The sequence below is a fragment of the Pteropus alecto genome, unplaced genomic scaffold (genome assembly GCF_000325575.1).
Source record: "Pteropus alecto unplaced genomic scaffold, ASM32557v1 scaffold250, whole genome shotgun sequence".
NCBI lineage: Eukaryota > Metazoa > Chordata > Mammalia > Chiroptera > Pteropodidae > Pteropus > Pteropus alecto.
In genome coordinates, this window is record NW_006430732.1 from 1,153,749 (window position 1) to 1,172,693 (window position 18,945).

Genomic DNA, 18,945 nt, shown 5'->3' on the forward strand with positions numbered 1-18,945 from the left:
TTATAAATGAAAATATAAATCTTTGCCATTTACAGTCTAAAGTTAAGATCTCAAACTTCCTGCAAATATTCTTATGACAATAGATTGATGGCAAACATGTCACTGAAAAATGATTCATTTTATTTATAATAATATGCAATCTTTATTATATGATAGAATATTTAGGAGAAATAAAATGTGAAAGATGGAGAACACCGGTTTAATTGACATTTCTGTTTGTAGCTTCTAATGCCAGAAGAACAGAAACATATATGTATATTATTTCTACTAGGCATATATACATCATGTTCATTGATTAAAAGTTTTAACATTGTTAATATGTCCATATTATCCAAACTGAGCTACATATTCAATTTAATCCTTATCAAAATTTTATTGGTATTTTTGTGAAAATAGGGAAAAAAATTCTAAAATTCTTATGGAAGCACTAAAGACCAAAACAATTTTGAGAAAAGAAAAAAAAAAAGCTGGAGGACTCACAATTTCTGTGTTGAGAACTTACTATAAAACTACAATAATCAAGACTGTTCACATAAGTGCAAAGACATTTCAACTGAGAAAAGATAATCTTTCTCAATAACTTATGTGGAACAATTGGAAGTTTGGGTATATTTAAATATAGGGTTGGCATACCCCTGACTAGTTGTAGGCAGTTGATACAGCCTATGGAATGAATACACATTTGCCTCTCTATATTCACTAGCAAAAGGAAGAATTTAGCCCTATAGCTTACTCTAGACACAAACATCAACTCAAAATGGATTAGATACTTAAACATAAGACCTAAAACTAAAATTTGAGAGGAAATCATAGGGAAAAACCTTAAAAATATTGGTAATGGCAATATTTTTTTTTTATTTACACCAAAAGCACAGGTAACAAAAACAAAAATAGATGTAAGTGGGACTACATCAAACTTAAAAGCTGCAAAACAATGGAAACCACAGAATAAAAAGGTCACCTATGGAGTGGAGAAAATATTTGAAAATCATATATTTTTTAAGAAGTTAATATTCAAGATATATTTTTAAAAACTTCTTGTACTCGATAATGACAACAACAAAACACCTGATTAAAAAATGGACAAAATACTTGAATATACATTTCTCCAAAAAAGACGTAGAAATGGCCAACTGATATATGAAAAGATACTCAACAGCAGTAAGTTTAAGGAAAGTACGAATCAAAACAATAATAACATATCATCTTACATCTGTCAGGTTGGCCATTATGAAAAAAAAAATGCTGACATGGATGTGAGGAAATTGGAATCCTTGTGCACTGTTGGTAATGTAAAATGGTATAGCTATATGGAACACAGTATGGAGGTTTCTCAAAAAATTAAAAATAGAATTTACATGTAATCCATCAATCCCACTTCTGAGTATGTATCCAAAATTGTTGAAAAGAGAATCTCAAAGAGATATCTGCCCTTTCATGTTATTTGTAACATTATCCACAATAGCCAAGAAATGGTAACAACATAGATGCCCATTGACAAATAAATAGATAAAAACATTGTGATACATCTATAAAATGAAATATTATTCAATCTTAAGAAAGAATGGAATCCTGTCACATGCTACAACATAGATAAATCTTAAGAATATTATATTGTCAAATAAGCCAGTTACAGAAGCTCAAATGTGGCATGATTACATTTATAAAGTCATTGAACTCAGAAAGTAAAATGGTGGTTGCTAAGTGCTGGGGGGTTGGGCAATGGGGAGTTGTTCAATGAACATTGAATTTTAGCCATGCAATATGAAAAAATAAATCTAGATATCTGTTCTATAACATATAAGTAACCATACAGTACTGTACACTTAAAAGTTTGTTAAGAGAGAAGATTTAACAGTATTTTTTACCTCAACAAAAAAATCACATAAACTTTATATATGAATATTTTACAGAAATTTAATATGTCATTTAAAATAATTTTGATTAATGGTGGTCTCATGGTAACTTCTCTTTTTCCTGTGACTTCGAAATATTTGTGTCTAAAAATTTGCCTCATTCTTATTATTGCTATCTATATGGAATGATTCACCTATCCTCATCAGACCACTATTAAGAGAAGTTATTTTTCAATACTTATAATTACCCTCTTCAAAATTCTCTCCAAACCAGCTTTGCCATCTTACTGTTTCATTCATAAAAGAATTCAATAAAATGGTTTACATATGTTAACTCTATATTTGTATGAGACTGATGTTTACTTTTAAAAATTATAGTTCTAGTGAGATGGCTATAGGACTCACCAGAATGAATTAGTTTGTTGCCCAAGAAGGGAACCTCATGAACTAAGTCCAGGCAATCTTTTTTTAGCTTCTAGAGTCATTCCTAAGAATACTAGAACTTTGCTGAGTCCCTTTTTTTTTTTTTTTTATGATTTTGTGGGGTTTTTTGTTTGTTTCTGGCTGGGAATAAAATAATTAGCAGCTGGTCTGTAATCTATCCTTCCTAATCTAGAGATGCCCAGGAACAAATAACCCAGACAAATCTCTTTGTAAACATGTTAAGTGAATCTACTGGTTATATTTACTAACTGGAAAATAACAAAGATACTGGAGAGACATGATCTGTGTGATGTTTTTAGCACAATATACTGGGTCTATCTAAATCGCTTATGGTAAACAAACCTGAAATTTTTGGATTTATGTGAAATGGTTGAAAAATGTCATTGTCAACTATATAGTTTTTAGAGAATAAAATCGATATATTTCATGATGAAATGACTTATTTTATTTAAGCAATGCCCAACAGGTATCTCTTAAAACTGTATATATGCAAAATGAAGCAAGACACAGCCTAATGTGGCAAGGAGGGTTCTGGGACACAGTGTTGGAGGTTCTAGAATTTATCATGCTTCATTTGTATCTCATAGTCACATACATGCTTTATTAAAGTTTGATATTGTTAGATATCTGTTTCTAAACAACAGCTTTATATTACTGCTATCCCTTTCATATCATATCAAATTCATAATTAGGATTGCGTTACTTTGAACAATTAGGCTGAGATATTGATTAATTTGTGCCTCACCTCAAGACACTTGACCGTCTTTATGGCAAATTGAGAAAACACTCTGTTATAAATGAGTTTCATTTGTACATAATGATTTACTTTTATTGGTGGTAGCAATTATTGAAAAAATGATTTGATGGTCTAACCAATTGGTGATTTCTGTTAGGTAGATGACAGGGGTCTATTCGATGCTTGGTGAAATAATATTAGATTATTCATTTTTCTATTGCCTATTTGAGAGTTCAAATCAGTTAAGAAAATATTTTATATCCACTGTAAGGTAGAGCTGCTTTTTGATGTTAGGATCAGTGAGCTTTGCGTTTTAGTTTGACTCATGTTTGAGGCTACAGAACCAAAGCTGCAAATTTTCTTGATATATATGTATTCAATTGAGAAAAAGCTCTTAATGTTTTCTCTGTTTATTTTTCTATTTCTGATGAGTATTAATAATTTAATTATAAAACTTCTTGAATTAGAGGTGTGTTCTAATTGGTTTGTAAATTATGTGTTTAAATTTATCTAATATTCCTAGAAAATAAATAAACTTAATTGCTAATGTTTTATATGTGTTGGTCTAAAAAGAATTCTTTAAAATTGGTCTCAAATAATTCAGAATAAAATTTCCATAAAAAAATACATGAAGAAACAAGCCTTGGCACTGAGAGTCAACAGAAACAGTAAAGAACAGAATTAGATACATGAAGACTGACATTATTAAAATTGTAAAATAAAAAATGTGTTACTTTAGAACCATAAAAAAATAAAACAACATATAAAAATAAGAATTTTTGACAAAAGATATAGCATCTTTCTAATAGAAACAAGCTAAGCTAGAAACAACGTAAAGTATCTATTAACTCTATGAAATGTATAATTGATAATAGTATAGTAATTCAATATTATGTGTATGTGTGCATTTCAAGGCAAACAAAACAACTGGAGCTATGTATCATGATACAATGACATGAATACATCTCCCAAACAGCTGAGCAAGAGAAGAAACAATGATATCGTATAATTCTATTTATGTAAACTTCAAAAAAGGTAAAATTTAACTATATTATTTAAGGATATTCATAGGTAATAAATTTCTAAAGAAAAGCAAGGACAGAATTATCATATGGTTTTGAGGTGTGTATGTATAAAATTTGCCAGAAATATAAAGAAATATGGGGGGGAAATTACCAGGGTAGTGAGAATTTCAATACATATCTTTCAGTAATGTATGAAAGAAGTAGAAAAAAAAAAAAAAAAGTACAAATTATTTGAGTAGCACATATAACATTTCCCATAAGTTCATTGAGTATCTTTATAACCAATGTTTTGAACCCTGCATCTGTTAGATTGCTTGACTCCATTGTTCTAGATCTCTGTTTTGTTCTCTCATATGGCTTCTGCTTCTTTGTCTTCCCATTTTGGCTGCCTTTGTGTGTCTGTTTCTATGTACTAAGCAAAGCTCCTAAGTCTCCCGGTCTTATTAGTGTGGGTTTGTGAAGCAGATGTCTGTCCAGCGGCACAGTCCTGAGAGGGGTTCAGCTGCAGGCCAAGTTTAGCCCCAGCCTATTCACATCTGGGGCTACCTGTTAAGATTCAGCAAGCAATCCACAGGAAGCTGTGCTTATAGTTGTCTTAAGAGGCCATGCCAGAAACCGAGGTCAGCTGCCACTGCCACCAGTACAGTCCTCTGCAAGGAGTACTGTGCTCAGAGAGGACACAACTGGATGTGGCTTGGGTGGAGCTGTGAGTTGGGGGAGGCAGAGTTTCAGGGAATCCTCTAGGCTGAGTGACCTGTTACCCAGTTTGATGAAGTCTTATCTATGGCGGCGCAGAGTCCACACACTGGGAGTGTGGAGGTTTCAACAGAGGAGCAATGGATACCACCAGCACTTCTGCCCAGGAGAATGCCTTGCCCTTTACCCTCCCTCCAACTATTCAGTGTCCCCCTTTAAGTCCCTGGTGCCCTCTGTGCGGCTTACCTGGCACTGGTGCTCAGAGCAGCAAGTCTGTCACTACGAAAGTCCAGTCACAGATATAGCCCCTTTAAGAGGTGTCTGCAGCTGCCACAGCCTCTGTACCACTCAGTCACCCAGGACCAGGCAGCCTCATGTTTTCGCTCCCTCCTACCTTCTCCCATTGCAAGGAGATTTTTTATTTCTCTCCCTAGTTTTAGTGCTTCTGTTCATCTTGATCACAGGCAACTTTGCTTGCTGTTTTCTCTTTGTTTTTGTCACAACTTTGATTTGGTTGCAAGAGGGACAAACAAAGCCTCTATCATCTATGCCACTTTTTCCCCTTCCCTTCTCCTCTTTTGAGTTTTTAATAAAGTATTTATTAAAAAGGCATGATTAATTACTGGCCATTTGTGATTGTCCAGTTTCCAACCCCTTTTCCCTCTGCAGAATCAGTGTGGGACTCACCCCTCTAATCATGATTGATCTTTCTGAACAACCAATCCCCCCATCCTCAGGTGCTTTTCAAAAGTCATCTCATTATCATAAACCTAGTTGTGGTGGAAAGAGGCTTGTTATGAATAACAAGACACATATTTTACCTTTATGGCTCTGAAGGGATTTCAGGAACTGAAGATGAGACCAAATATTATAACAAAAGATGCTCCATTGCTCTTATCGTTCAGAAAAGTCCAAGGATTTGGGAACCTGTAAGCCAGAACTATAGACAAAGAAGGACCAAATCTATATTTCTTATAAAGCACAGTATCGCAACACAAATCCAAACATATTTTAGAAGTGTTCAAGAAAAAAAATTTGAAAATTACTGCTCTAGAGTAAAACATATGTCCAATAGAAATTGCATATGCCATGTTCATAGCATCATTGTTTATTAGAAATAAATATGGAAATATCTCAAGTAATCATTAGATGGGATAAATATATTGTGAAATTTTATATATTGAAAAACCATATAGAAATAAAAATGAATGAACTACAGATATACCAAGAACATGGTCATCCATAGACATTTCTGAACAAAAAAAAAGCAAGTTATAGAAAAATAAGTATAACATTTTCCAGTTATATTAAAATTTTAAAACATCAAAAATTAAACAGTGTGGTTTATAAATATTTATACATATATAATGGGGATCCAGAATGGGTCATCCCAAGATGTGCCTTGGTGATATGCAGATTACTTTGAATTAAAGGCAACTTTAGCTGCAGGCTCAAGAGAAACTTCTGCCCCTCCCTTTAACTACCTAGAAGATCTTGAATCAGGGGCCTTGCCCATAAGAAACCATCAGAGATAACTTCTATGTACTAAACCTCTTTTCTTCTTATCCTGCAATGACCCTTTGGAGTCCCCAAGGCACCCTACCTCATCCCTAGCTCAGGATGTGTTATGTGCCTCAATCCCCCTTCCTATCTCTGAACCTCTCATGCATGTGGGGTCTCTGGCTCTCTCATGTATGTGGGGTTCCCATATGTACATATTAAATTTTGTTATTTTATTTTGCTAATCTGTCTCATGTCTATTTGATTATTAGATCAGCAAGAAGAACCTTTACTATATATATATTAAATTGATAAGGAAAAACAAGGGTCTTATATATGTTTATTTCAGGAGTGGTTTTCTATCTGGGAGTAATGAGAAAAGTGACACTTGTAAGTACAAATGTAGGGTTTCAAAGCTACTAATAATAATCAACTTATTATTAGTATAAGTATAATAATAAACTATTGTTGTCTTTATGATCATTTTTAAACTGTACAAAAATTACATAGAATTGTATGTGTCATATATATACACACACACTCATATATAGAGAAAACTTTCTAGAAAAAAGTAAATGCATAAAATTTTACCCAATATTACCTAAAGGTATTATTTTATTAATAATGCTATCATTTTAAATCTGAAGACAATCTAAAACACATTTTAAGTACTTTTATTCAGAAGAAGTCACTGATCGCATAAATTTCTATATTTGGTTTGTTGCTTAAAAACAAGTGGGAACAGATGCAAGTAGTATCTGTGGGAAAATCACTCAGAAATAGTAAGCGAAACATGTTTAAGTTTAACATTTTGCTGGAAAAAGAAATGCCAAAATAATTGTCACAAAGCTCCCAATCAGATGATACTGAGGTAGGATAGTTAGCCTAGGGATGTTCTCCCTCCCCTCCAGGACAAGATTCTGGAATTTTTCCTCAGTCTCTTACTCAGTCCACTCCCTTCAGCTTTGGAATTTCTCCATTGTCCCTTACTCAGCCCTCTCCCTGTATTGATTTCAAGTGTGAGCCCCCAGCATGAGAAACCAGCCAAAGCCAGGAGAAAAGATAGATGGCCTTGGGCTTCCTCCTCCCCTCTAGGTGGCATGGAAAACAAGCCAAGACAGGGAGGCAGACTAAACAGCCTTGAGACACCCCCAATCCTAAGAAAATGAAAGCCCATAATTTGGACAGCTTGGGGCAGACTCTTCCTGAACTGCTGCACTTTTCTCTTAAGTGTGTACTTTCGCTTTAATAAACTTGTGCTTTCCAGCTCACTGTTTGTCATGTCCTTGAATTCTTTCTCACAGCATAAGACAAGAACCTGGTCACTGGAGCTCTGGGGTCTGGGTCCCTCTTTGGACTCCTGCCCTGTTGAGCTCTCCAGTATCAATACGAGTATTATCTGTGAAGGACAGGGTTTCTCAATCTGGATATTATTGACATTTGGAGCCAGAAAAACTGTTATTGTAGTAGGATGTCCTGTGCATTGTAAGTTTTTAAGGATTTTTAGCAGCTTCCATGGTCTCTACCCCCTACATATAAGTAACACCACTACCCCAGTTATAAAAACAAAATATTTCTCCAGATATTAACACTTGTCCTCTGGGGATGGGAGGTTAAAATCACTACAGTTGAAAACCACTGATATAGAGTTAGGTACATAGAAGAATATGAATATGTATATTTGAAGATAAGAGAAATTCTCTCTTATCTTCAGTTTTGCTTTCCAGCGTTTCAGGGTTTCAGTTACCATGGTTAACTGTAGTCAGAAAATAATTAATAGAAAATTTTGAAAATAAACACGTCATAAGCATTAAATCATGGGCCATTCTGAGTATTGTGATAAACTCTTGCACCATCTTGCTTCATCCTACCCAGGATGCAAATCATCCCTGTTTCCAATTAGTAACATTTTTCCTGTTAGTGTCTTAGTATCTGTCTTGGTTATCAGATCTGCTACTAGAAGAGAGAATGAGACCACATAACTTTTTTCTCTTTTTGACAATGAAAGAAATATGGTAGACACTTAAATTTTTATTAGTATGTTTTACTTATCATCATTCTTTTAGGTAGTTAGGTAGACATGAGCAATGGAGGAACAAAGGAATAAAGGTCCCACCCAAAGACCTCCCTGAAACACTCATTTTATAGTTATAAATCACCCCTGCATTCTGGGGAACAAAAGAATGAAAGGCCATAAACCAATAGCTGGTTAAATCCAGCCTAAAGAGAGTGCTCAATCAGTCCTACACTGATCTTTTTACCTCAATTTCATTATACCATCATTATATCATGCCTATGCCCGGAAGTTCATGAATCAAATTTGAACAGACTGAATTCCAGGTAACATGCTCAGTAGGTAGAGAATTATGTAACAGCCAGATGTCAGTCAAAATGACCTTCACATGCCAATCATCTAGGACCATGCTTGTAACCTCCCAGTACAGCCCTAATATAATACAGACTTTCCCACTTCCAGGGAAGTTACAGCCCTCTTAGCCATAACCCATTCCTCACTTGAAGCATACTTTAATCATACCTTTTGTTTCCGCTGGGTTACAGTCCTCATCACTATAATCCGTTCCTCTCTTGAAATGTACGTTAATAAATCTCACTTGTTCTAAATCTCACTGATCTGTAATTCTTTATTATGTGGGGAGAAAAAAACGAGGACCCCACCCCCCAATGTTACTGTAGCAACACCGGATTTCAGATCGCCCCAATGGTAACAGCTGTTGGTGCCATGGACTTGGATTCTCTAAGACTGGAACCTCACTCTCTCGGCTTGAGGCCTGTCTATACCTACTTTCAACTCTATATTCTGACTACTTTTTCCTCTGAAGTTCTCATTTCCTCCTAAAATCCGGAACACGGCGTCCCATTGCCCACCTCCAGAGAGCCACATCGCATCGTCCCAAGCCGCTGAGTTCGCACACCTAGCTCTCCGTCAGCGGATCAGCAGACCTGGCGCCTTCTGGAGTCTCTTGGGTGGGCGTGTGCTCCCTCACCACACTTCTCCCCAGAGACGTGTGTACACTGTGCAGAGCTGAAGAAGCCACGGGGAAGCTTTTTCCCTCTTTCTTTCTCCTTTCTCCCTGGAGGTGCGCGTACACTCACTGCCCTACCCCCAGCAGGTGCCCACTGAAGAGGTAGGAACTGCAGCCCTGCAGTCCAGCTATCAACCTTACAGCTGTTTCTACTCCCTCCCTAATTGGTTTTCCCTCCCACAATCCAATGGCCTCTTCCACGTCAGAGATCACGGTAAGTCCTATTTTCTTTCCTTCTTTTTTTTCTTTTTCCCCCTCAGTCTCTTTTCATACGAGAACCCTGTGTGATTACATGGTCTCTGTAGTCCATCACAAGTTAGTTGACAGAAATATCTGCCGCTAACCACTGGGCACTGGCACTGCAAACTCCTAGTCATGACTCCGAGACTTTGAACTCTCTGACTTGCAATTTGTTCTCCTTTTCAGATGGGAAACCAGTCATCCATACAATCCAAAAGTCCTCTTGGCTATATTCTAGTTCACTGGGCTCAATTTGACCCACAGACTCGGGAGAAACAGATGCTTGTTTTCTTTTGTAATACCGTATGGCCACTATATAAGCTCCCTGATGGGGAAACCTGACCAATTAATGGGAACATTAATTATGACATCATACTCCAATTAGATCTTTGTTTCAAACAGCTGGGTAAATGGCTGGAGATACCTTATGTTTAAGCCTATTTCCTACTCTGGGAAAACAATTCCCTCTTACAGAAATGCAAACTGACTACCTTAGCTTTACTTCATACTAATCTACCTCTTCTGAAGTTTCCTCAGCTGAACCATAGGCTTCTTCCATTTCTCCAACCACGACTCCCTCTCTTTATCCCAAACTACCCCCATATGTGGGAAAATCTCCTCCACCATTCAAGACTTCCTCTACATCACCACAGAAGATCTGCCCTCTAGTGGAGGCTTCCGGAGAATTTGGACCTCAAATAGTCCACAAACCCTTTTCACCCGTGGAGCTCAAACAAATCAAGGCAGACTTAGGAAGCTATCCTGACCACTCTGATGGGTATATTAATACTTTCCAATACATCATGCTTGTTTATGACTTAAGCCGGAAGGACACCATGATTATTCTGGGACAGACCTTATTGGACACTGAACAGGAGAGAGTTTTACGGGAAGTCAGACAACATGCCAATGGTTTCCATATGTCTGATCCCAAATACCCCATAGGGGAAACAGCTGTACCTCCCATAGACCCTGGGTGAGACTATAATAGCTCTTCTGAAAAATGGGAAAGAGACCATTTCATTATATACATCAAGGCTGGGTTTAGGACAGGATGGCAAAAAGATATTGGCTATATAAAAGTAACAGCAATTACCCAAGGCCCAAAAGAGAACCCTACAGCCTTTTTAGAGTGGCTCGGGAAAGCCCTCATTAAATATATTAACTTAGACCTAAGCTGTCATGAGGGCCAAATAATTTTAAAAGACAGATTCCTAACCCAATCAGCTCCTGACATTAGGAGGGTAAAAACTCCAAAAAATTATTCATAAGCCTGGAATAACTTTAGATGAAATGGTAACAACAGCAACTGCAGTCTTTTATAACCATAACCAAGTGTTAGAGGCTAAGGCTCAAGAGAAGTGCTAGGCATGCCCAAATGTTAGAGGCCCTTCAAGGCCAATTATAGTCCGGGTCCACAAATACCCCACTTCCAACAGCAAAAAGCTCATCAAAGGGTGCCATCTGTCACTGACCTGGCCGCTAAGCCAAAGGATGTCCCAACAAGGAAAAGCCTCCCAAAACTATTTTTTATAAATGACAGCAACTGAGTCATTGGGCTGCTCTGCCCCAAAGATTGAAAGACCCCCTGGATCAGAGCCAGCCGCAGGCTTCCAAATGCTCACATGGGACTGAAGAGGCCCCATCCAGTCAGCCCCATTGCAAGAAATTTCTGTCACTAGACTGGAACAGAGGGTACAAATGAATGTGGCAGGTAGGACAATTACTTTCCTTTTGGATACCAGGGCCACCTACTCTGTCCTTACTCTCTTCTCTGGGCCCTTCTCCTCTTGAAATTGCACACTCTTAGGAGTCAAGGGTAAGCCCATTTCTCGACATATTACTCCACCTTTATGTTGCCTATGGGATGGGTATTCATTTATTCAAGCTTTTTTCATTATGCCTAAATGTCCAAGCCCTCTTTTAGGCCAGGACATTTTACATAAATTAGGAACTAAGATTACTCTAGGAAGTACCTTAATTCTCCCTTGCAAATGCCTTTATTATCAGAGGAGCCTAAGAACTTTCCCAACTCAGAAACTTGGGAGACTCAAGTCAACCCTATAGTCTCGGATCAAGGCATTCCCAGATGGGCTAAAATAGCCATTCAATTTGTAATCAACCTAAAAGACCCCTTTCATTTCTCTAATTGGAAACAGTTCCCATTAAGGCCTAAAGCTAAACAAAGCCTCCGACCTATAATATCTAAGTTCCTACAACATGCACTTTTTGTCCCTACTAATTCTCCCTGTAACACCTCCATTTTATCCATTAAGAAAAAAGATGGGACTTACTGACTTGTACAGGATTTATGAATAATCAACGAGGTAGTAATACCCTTACATCCAGTAGTCCCTAACCCTTATATCCTACTGGGAAACATACCTCCAAGGACTAACTGATTCACTACTTCGACTTAAAAGATGCATTCTTTCCCATCCCTCTTAGTCCACAATCACAATTTCTGTTCTCCTTTGAGTGGGGCTCTCCTAATGGAGTCCACCAGCAATTGACTTGGACGGTACTTCCTCAGGGATTCTGGGACAGTCCCCACCTTTTTGGTCAAGGCTTAGCTCATGATTTACAAGATTTACGACTTGGGATGGTGGATCAACTTTACAGTATGTAGATGATCTCATTCTCTATTCCCTTACTCAAGACAAGGCTATAGAACATGTCATTCAGACTTTGAATTTCTTAGCCACCTGAGGCTGTAGAGTGTCTTAATCCAAGGCCCAATTAGTTAAACAGAAGGTCACCTATTTGGGGGTCATACTGACCCACAATACTCGGAATCTGTCTTCAGAAAAGAGTCCAAAAGTTTATATAATTACCAGACCCAACCACCCGAAAACAACTAAGAGCATTTTTAGGACTCACTGGGCACTGCAGGCTATGCATTCCCAACTATGGGCTGATAGCCCAATCTCTGTATAACAGCTTAAAGGGAAAAAAAAGTGACTCAGTTTCCCTCCAATAGGGACAGTCTCAGCACGAGGCTGCTCAGAAATTTAAAGATTTATTCATCAGAGCTCCTGCCCTAGGACTCCCTAACCCATCTAAACCATTCCAACTATATATCCATGAAAGGAATGGCATTGCTCTTGGGGTCCTTACCCAACTATTCGGTCTTGCTCATCAACCTGTAGGCTACTTATCAAAGCCATTAGATCCCACTGCTCAAGGGTGGCCTTCTTGCCTAAGAATTCTAGGAGCTCTTTCTCTTCTTATTGAAGAGGCACTTAAGTTCACTCTAGGAGCTCCCATCCAACTTTATACAAACCATCAAGTCTCAAATCTATTACAAGACAACAGTCACTTTTGGTTATCTGATAACAGACTTCTAAAATACCAGGCTTTACATTTAGAAAACCCTGATATAACTATATTTACTTGTGAGACTTTAAATCCGGTGGCCTTATTGCTATCATCTGAGGAGGATACTCCTTTTCACTGTCAAGAAAGGCTTTCCCTCACCTATAGCCCAAGGGCCGACTTAACTGATGAATCTTTAGAAAAATCCAGATAACACCTGGTTCACAGATGGGAGTAGCTTCACCGCTGATGGTAGGAGGAGGGCAGGATCTTCACTTGTTTCATTCTATGACATTATAGAAGCACAGCTACTGCCTGCCAATACTTCTGCTCAGCTGGCAGAATTAATCACCCTTATTAGAGCTTTATAGCTAGCAAAAAGAAGAAGAGTAAGCATTTACACAGACTCCAAATATACTTTCTTAGTCCTTGATGTCCATGCAACCATTTGAAGAGAATGAGGCTATCTCACTTCTCAAGACAGATTCTGGGTATTGCAGGTCAATATGACTCCCAAATAGGAAACCTTCTGTAGGACTAATTGGACCTTGGATTGAGACACCCTATAGTCCCACTTACTATATCTCTCAAATCAATAACCTCTTAGAGGCTCTCCAATTACCTCAACAAGTGGCAGTAGTATACTGCCGAGGACATCAAAGAAAAGACTCTGAGACTGCAAAACGGGAACTGAGTACTGGATTTCAGTTTGCACCAACGGTAACAATTCTGCATATAAAATCTTGTATGTAGCTTTTTCACTTAACATTTTAACAAGTTAATATAAACAGTTTTAGATGTTGTTTGTAAAGTATTATATTGTTTTCAGTTGAGTTGATATGCCATAATTTGCCTAACAATTAATTTCTGGTAATGTTTTTATGGTTTTACCAAGTTATTCTTATAAACTAATATTAAAGTCTCCTAAAATTCTTTAAAAAAAGAAAAAGAAACATGGTAGTCATATTACATATGCATTAAACATCTTATATAAGCTCAGGCTGAGGGTCCATAGCATCATTAAAAATCCCCTAAGAGCCAGGAAATTCTCCATTTCTTTTTAGCTAACTTAACAACAAAAATATGCTAATTGAGAGAGAGAGACTGACCCAGTGAGGGCAAGTTGCCCACACTAAGATGGAAAAGGCATCTATGGTTGCAGTTCAACAAAGAATCTACAGACAGTCCCTGGCATGATTCAACTTAAAACTTTTTGACATTACAATTGCTTGAAATAATACACATTCAACTGAAACCTTACTTTGAGTTCTGTGTTTTAATCTTTTCCTTGACTAGCAATATGCAGTATGATATTCAGGATGCTGGGCAGTGACAACAAGATAATTTTGTCCCACTGAAAGCTATTGTAAGTGTTCCGAGCATGTTTAAGGTAGGCTAGGCTAAGCTATGATATTCAGTATGTTAAGTGTATTAAACATATTTTCAACTTATGGGTTTATCTGTTTTTAACCTCATCATAAACCAAAGAGCATGTGTATATGGATTGAGGTGAGAAAATGGGCAGTTCCAACCAAAAAGATTTTGCTTCTCTTAAAGAAAGGATGGGGGTAGGAAGCTAGTTAGATAGAGAAAATAGCATCTATCTACGAGAGCCATGTAATACCATTTCGAGATGAGATATGAGATTAAAATGGTAGATTTGTGTCAAAGGTAAACCAGAGCTGGACAGTAAAGTGGCAAAAACAGATATTACTTAGGACTTGCAATAGGGGAAAAGAGACAGTATAAAATTTCAAATACAGCACGGGAAAGTGGGAATTTACAGCTAAAGAGCAGAATAGGAGTTGGTGGATAGAAAATTACTAACAGGAAATGTTGGGGTTAAGGGGAGATTCTGTCTAAACCAATCTAACAGGGTTCTTGCTGAAGGAAGTCCAGTGATCAGACACCACCTGGGTGATGGTGGAAGATGAGAAACCTGATTAGATATTGAAGGTAATCAAACGGAGGATGTTGGATTCTTGCTAAACTGAATTAGCAGGATTTTTGCTAAAATCGAACAATGCAAAGATAAACATGGAAGTTCAAAAGTTGAGGCCTAGTTGAAAAAAACTTTATGGGAGCCTGAGTACAGATTGGTAGAATGGAGAAAATATATCTTCTCAGGTATATTTGTTTCAAATACCTAAGAGTAGGAAATCAGGGAGGCTTCAACATAAGCATCTATATTGCTTTGACCATTATGTTCCCAACTAATATTTTAGACAACCTATAAAATGAAAAGCTATGGGATAAAATTTTCCAAATTTGTTTCCCCACCAAAGTAAAATAAAGCAAGCAAAGGAACAAATAAAAATTACACTTAACTTCAACAAAAAAAGTGTTTTTAAAATTTGCCAAAAAGTACGACTTCAGTAAATGTTCTATTGAGTTAAAAATAAATAAATGATAAAACAAATGAGTAGGATTGCTCCTACAGAATGCTTTTTTTAAATTTTTATTCTAAAGCAGAATCTCAAAAAAAATTCAAAGATTCAATTAGTAAAATTCACAGTCAGAGAGCATAACTATAGGCTGATCCTCTTTTGCTTCTTTCTTTTTCTTCCCTAGTCTTGATTATGCCATGACAACTTATCACAAGTAAAATAAAATGTTTTGAATATTGCTATCATGAACATACTCTTAATGTCTTAATTCTTTCAATGAGTTCAAAAGATATAAATAATAGACAAGGAAACAAGTTACTTTTTACAGCTTTGCATCTGAGAACAATGAGAAAGATAATGAGTCATTTATGAAAAAAAAAAAACAGCACCTTAAGACATAATATTCTGCATTCTCATAAATGTAAAAAACATGTCACAAATCTCCACTATCTTTAAAGTATTTTTCTAATTATTTAGAAGGCATATTATTAATTTTTAGGCCTAATGGCAAGTTATCATATGCCTAATGCTGTTCACTACACTATATACAGGGTAAACAGAACACGTTTGAAAATTAATACATCACTTACAATTATTTTTGTGAAGGAAAGATGAGGTATAATAAAGGTTAATGCATGTATCAGAATATACCTATCTGATTACAAGTTGCTACAAGATGGCAGTGTCAAAGTACTGCACACTTATGTTATGAAATATTAATGAGAACTCATTGCACTTACCTCTCAACCACATCTAAATGAGAAACAAATTTCAGACCTTGAATGCTTGCAGCACATTTTAACTACAACAACAACAAAAAAATTCCAGTGAACTTTAAAAAACGTCAGCCACCAGGGCTTTCAAATGCATAATTTACTATTTTGTTGGCTGCTTATAAATGGGTAATAATAAACTCCTGGCTGAATGCAAGCTCATAAATGCAGAATCAAAAATGGGAAGAACACTATAAGATAATAAATGTGGAACTTTATGGTACTAATTTTCCTCTAAGTAATTACAGTTAGAGCAAGGAAACATGTAGCTATAGTGTTAAAATGTGAATGGAAATTTTGACATTCTGCTTGTGTAGAGCAAGGTTTTTATAGAGAAGAATCTTGAGAAATGTAATTGCCCATAATTCTGTAACAATGCTATATCAGAAATGCTAAGATTGCTGCTTAGGTTGGATGGAGTTCAATGGGTAATATATTTTCATAGCTACTTTCATTACTATTTGGCTTTTTGATATATTTCTAAACCTCAGGTTGATAGGTATGTGTTAGCTAGTTATGTTAATCAACAGTCATAAATGTGGGGCTATTTTCTTTGTGCTTCGAGGAAACCATTTGTATTTTGTACATTATAATTATTTACATATTTTAAAATAAATATATATGATTACTTTGGTAAAAATAAACAATATCATAAAAACTTTAAGTAATAGAATGAGTTATTTTATTAGTACTTTATTATAATAATTTCTGTCTAAGTAGATTTAAATAAATTGGCACCTAGAATATTACAAAGATTTGAAGATGTTAATTGAATTTTTATTTTATTATATATATATTTTTTTATTAAGTTCATTGAGATAACATTGATGAATACAATTATATAATTTTTGGTATACATTATAATTTGACATCTCTATATTCTATTGTGTGTTTACCACCCAAAGTCCAGTTTCCTTCAGCTACCATATATTTGATCTCCTTTACTCACTTCACCCTCCACCTACACCCCTATATTTGATGCCCTTTACCCTATCTAACTCCCTCTTCCTCCCACATCCCCTACCATCTAGTAATCGCAAGTCTATAGTCCATGTCCATGAGTCTCTATTTGTTTGTCCTGCTCATTTGTTACTTTTAGGTTTATATCCCACATATAAGTGATATCATATGATTTTCAACTTTTTCTATTTGAAAGTATAATGTTCAGAGAATATGGTTGATATGATTTCAGCCCTCTTACATTTGTTGAGGCTATTTTTGTGTCCCAGTATGTGGTTCATTCTTGAGAATGTTCCATGTGCACTAGAGAAGAATGTATAAGCAGCAGTTTGGGGATGGAAGGCTCTGTAAATGTAAATTATGTCCAGCTGGTCTAATGTGTCATTTAAGAGTGTTATTTCCTTATTGATTTTCTGTTTGGATGATCTGTCCATATCTGTCAGTGGGGTATTTACATCCCCTACTATGATAGTGTTTTGGTCTGTTTCTCCCTTTAGTTCCATTAGTAATTGCTTTACATATTTCGGGGCTCCCTGATTGGAAGCATAAATATTAATAAAAGTTGTGTCTTCTGGTGCATGATTCCCTTTATCCTTATGAAGTGTCCCTCAGTACCTTTCTTTACCTTTTTTATTTTGAAATCTATTTCGTCTGATATTAATACTGCTACTCCTGCTTTTCTCTGAATGCTATTTGCTTGGAATATCATTTTCTGCCCTTTCACTTTGAGTCTATATTTATCTTTGGAGCTGAGATGTGTCTCCTGGAGGCAGCATATGAATTTTTTTTTTCTTTTTGATCCATTCTGCAACTCTTCCTTTTTATTGTTGAGTTCAGTCCATTTACATTTAGGGTGATTATTGAAATAGGAGGTCTTCTCATAGCCATTGTTTCTTTTGCTTTCTGATAGCTCAGTGCTTCCATTGCTTTCTTTCCCTTGTGTTTCTGTTTTCTTTATTTTGGTTGGCTTTTGTGGGTTTTCCTTCTGGTTCTTCTTGATTTATGTTATCCACTTCAGTTCTGAATCTTTGTTGTGTGATTACCATTTTGAATATGTAGAGGATTGTTATATAATAAGTCATTTATTTTCTTCTGTGTGTGCCTTATGTCCATTCTCCTTTGCAAATTTGGATCTTTGAATCTTCCCCCTTTTCATTGTTATCTCAATTTGTCCCTGTGTATGCTGAACGTTCATTACTATTTTGTTACAACAATTCTCTTCTTATTATTTAATAATAAGGTTTGTACTCTTCTGCTTCTATTTGCCTGATAGTCACTTTACTTTTAATTATATGGGTTTTTTGTTTGTTTGTTTGTTTGTTTTTGTTTTTTTTTTGTCATTTTGTTTTAGGTGAACTGACCCCTCTCAGTACTTCTTGAATTCCAAGCTCCAGCTCATTCCTTAGATTTGGGAAATTCTCGTCAACTATTTGTCTGAAAATGCTTTCTAAGCCCTACTCCTTTTCCTTACCTTTGATATTGCCCAATATTCTTATGTTTCGTCTCCTGATGGTATCAGCTAGTTCTTGAATTTCTCTTTCATTATTTTTCATTCTTCGGTTTCTCTCTTCTTCCTTTTGATTTATTTCTAGATTTCTGTCTTCGATATCACTGATCCTTTGCTCCATTTAGTTGACTCTATTTCCCAAGCTTGCTATTTCATTTTTCAACTCTTGAAAGCTGTTCTTCTTTATCTTCAGAAGTTCTCTTTGGTTCATTTTGAGGGATTCAATCTCCTCGCTCTTCTCATCTAGCTGTTTTTTCAATTCCTGAAATTGTTTATATGACTCATTTCGGAACTCACCGTGTTTTTTCAGAAATACCATCCTGAATTCTCTGTCATTTAAGTCACATATTTTTTTATGTCTGTAAGCTTATTTTCTGGAGATTTTTCTCTGTCTTGCTGGAATACCTTGCCATCTTGGTTGTTCATGGTGTTTAAGGACTATTTCTCCTCCTGGGCATTAAT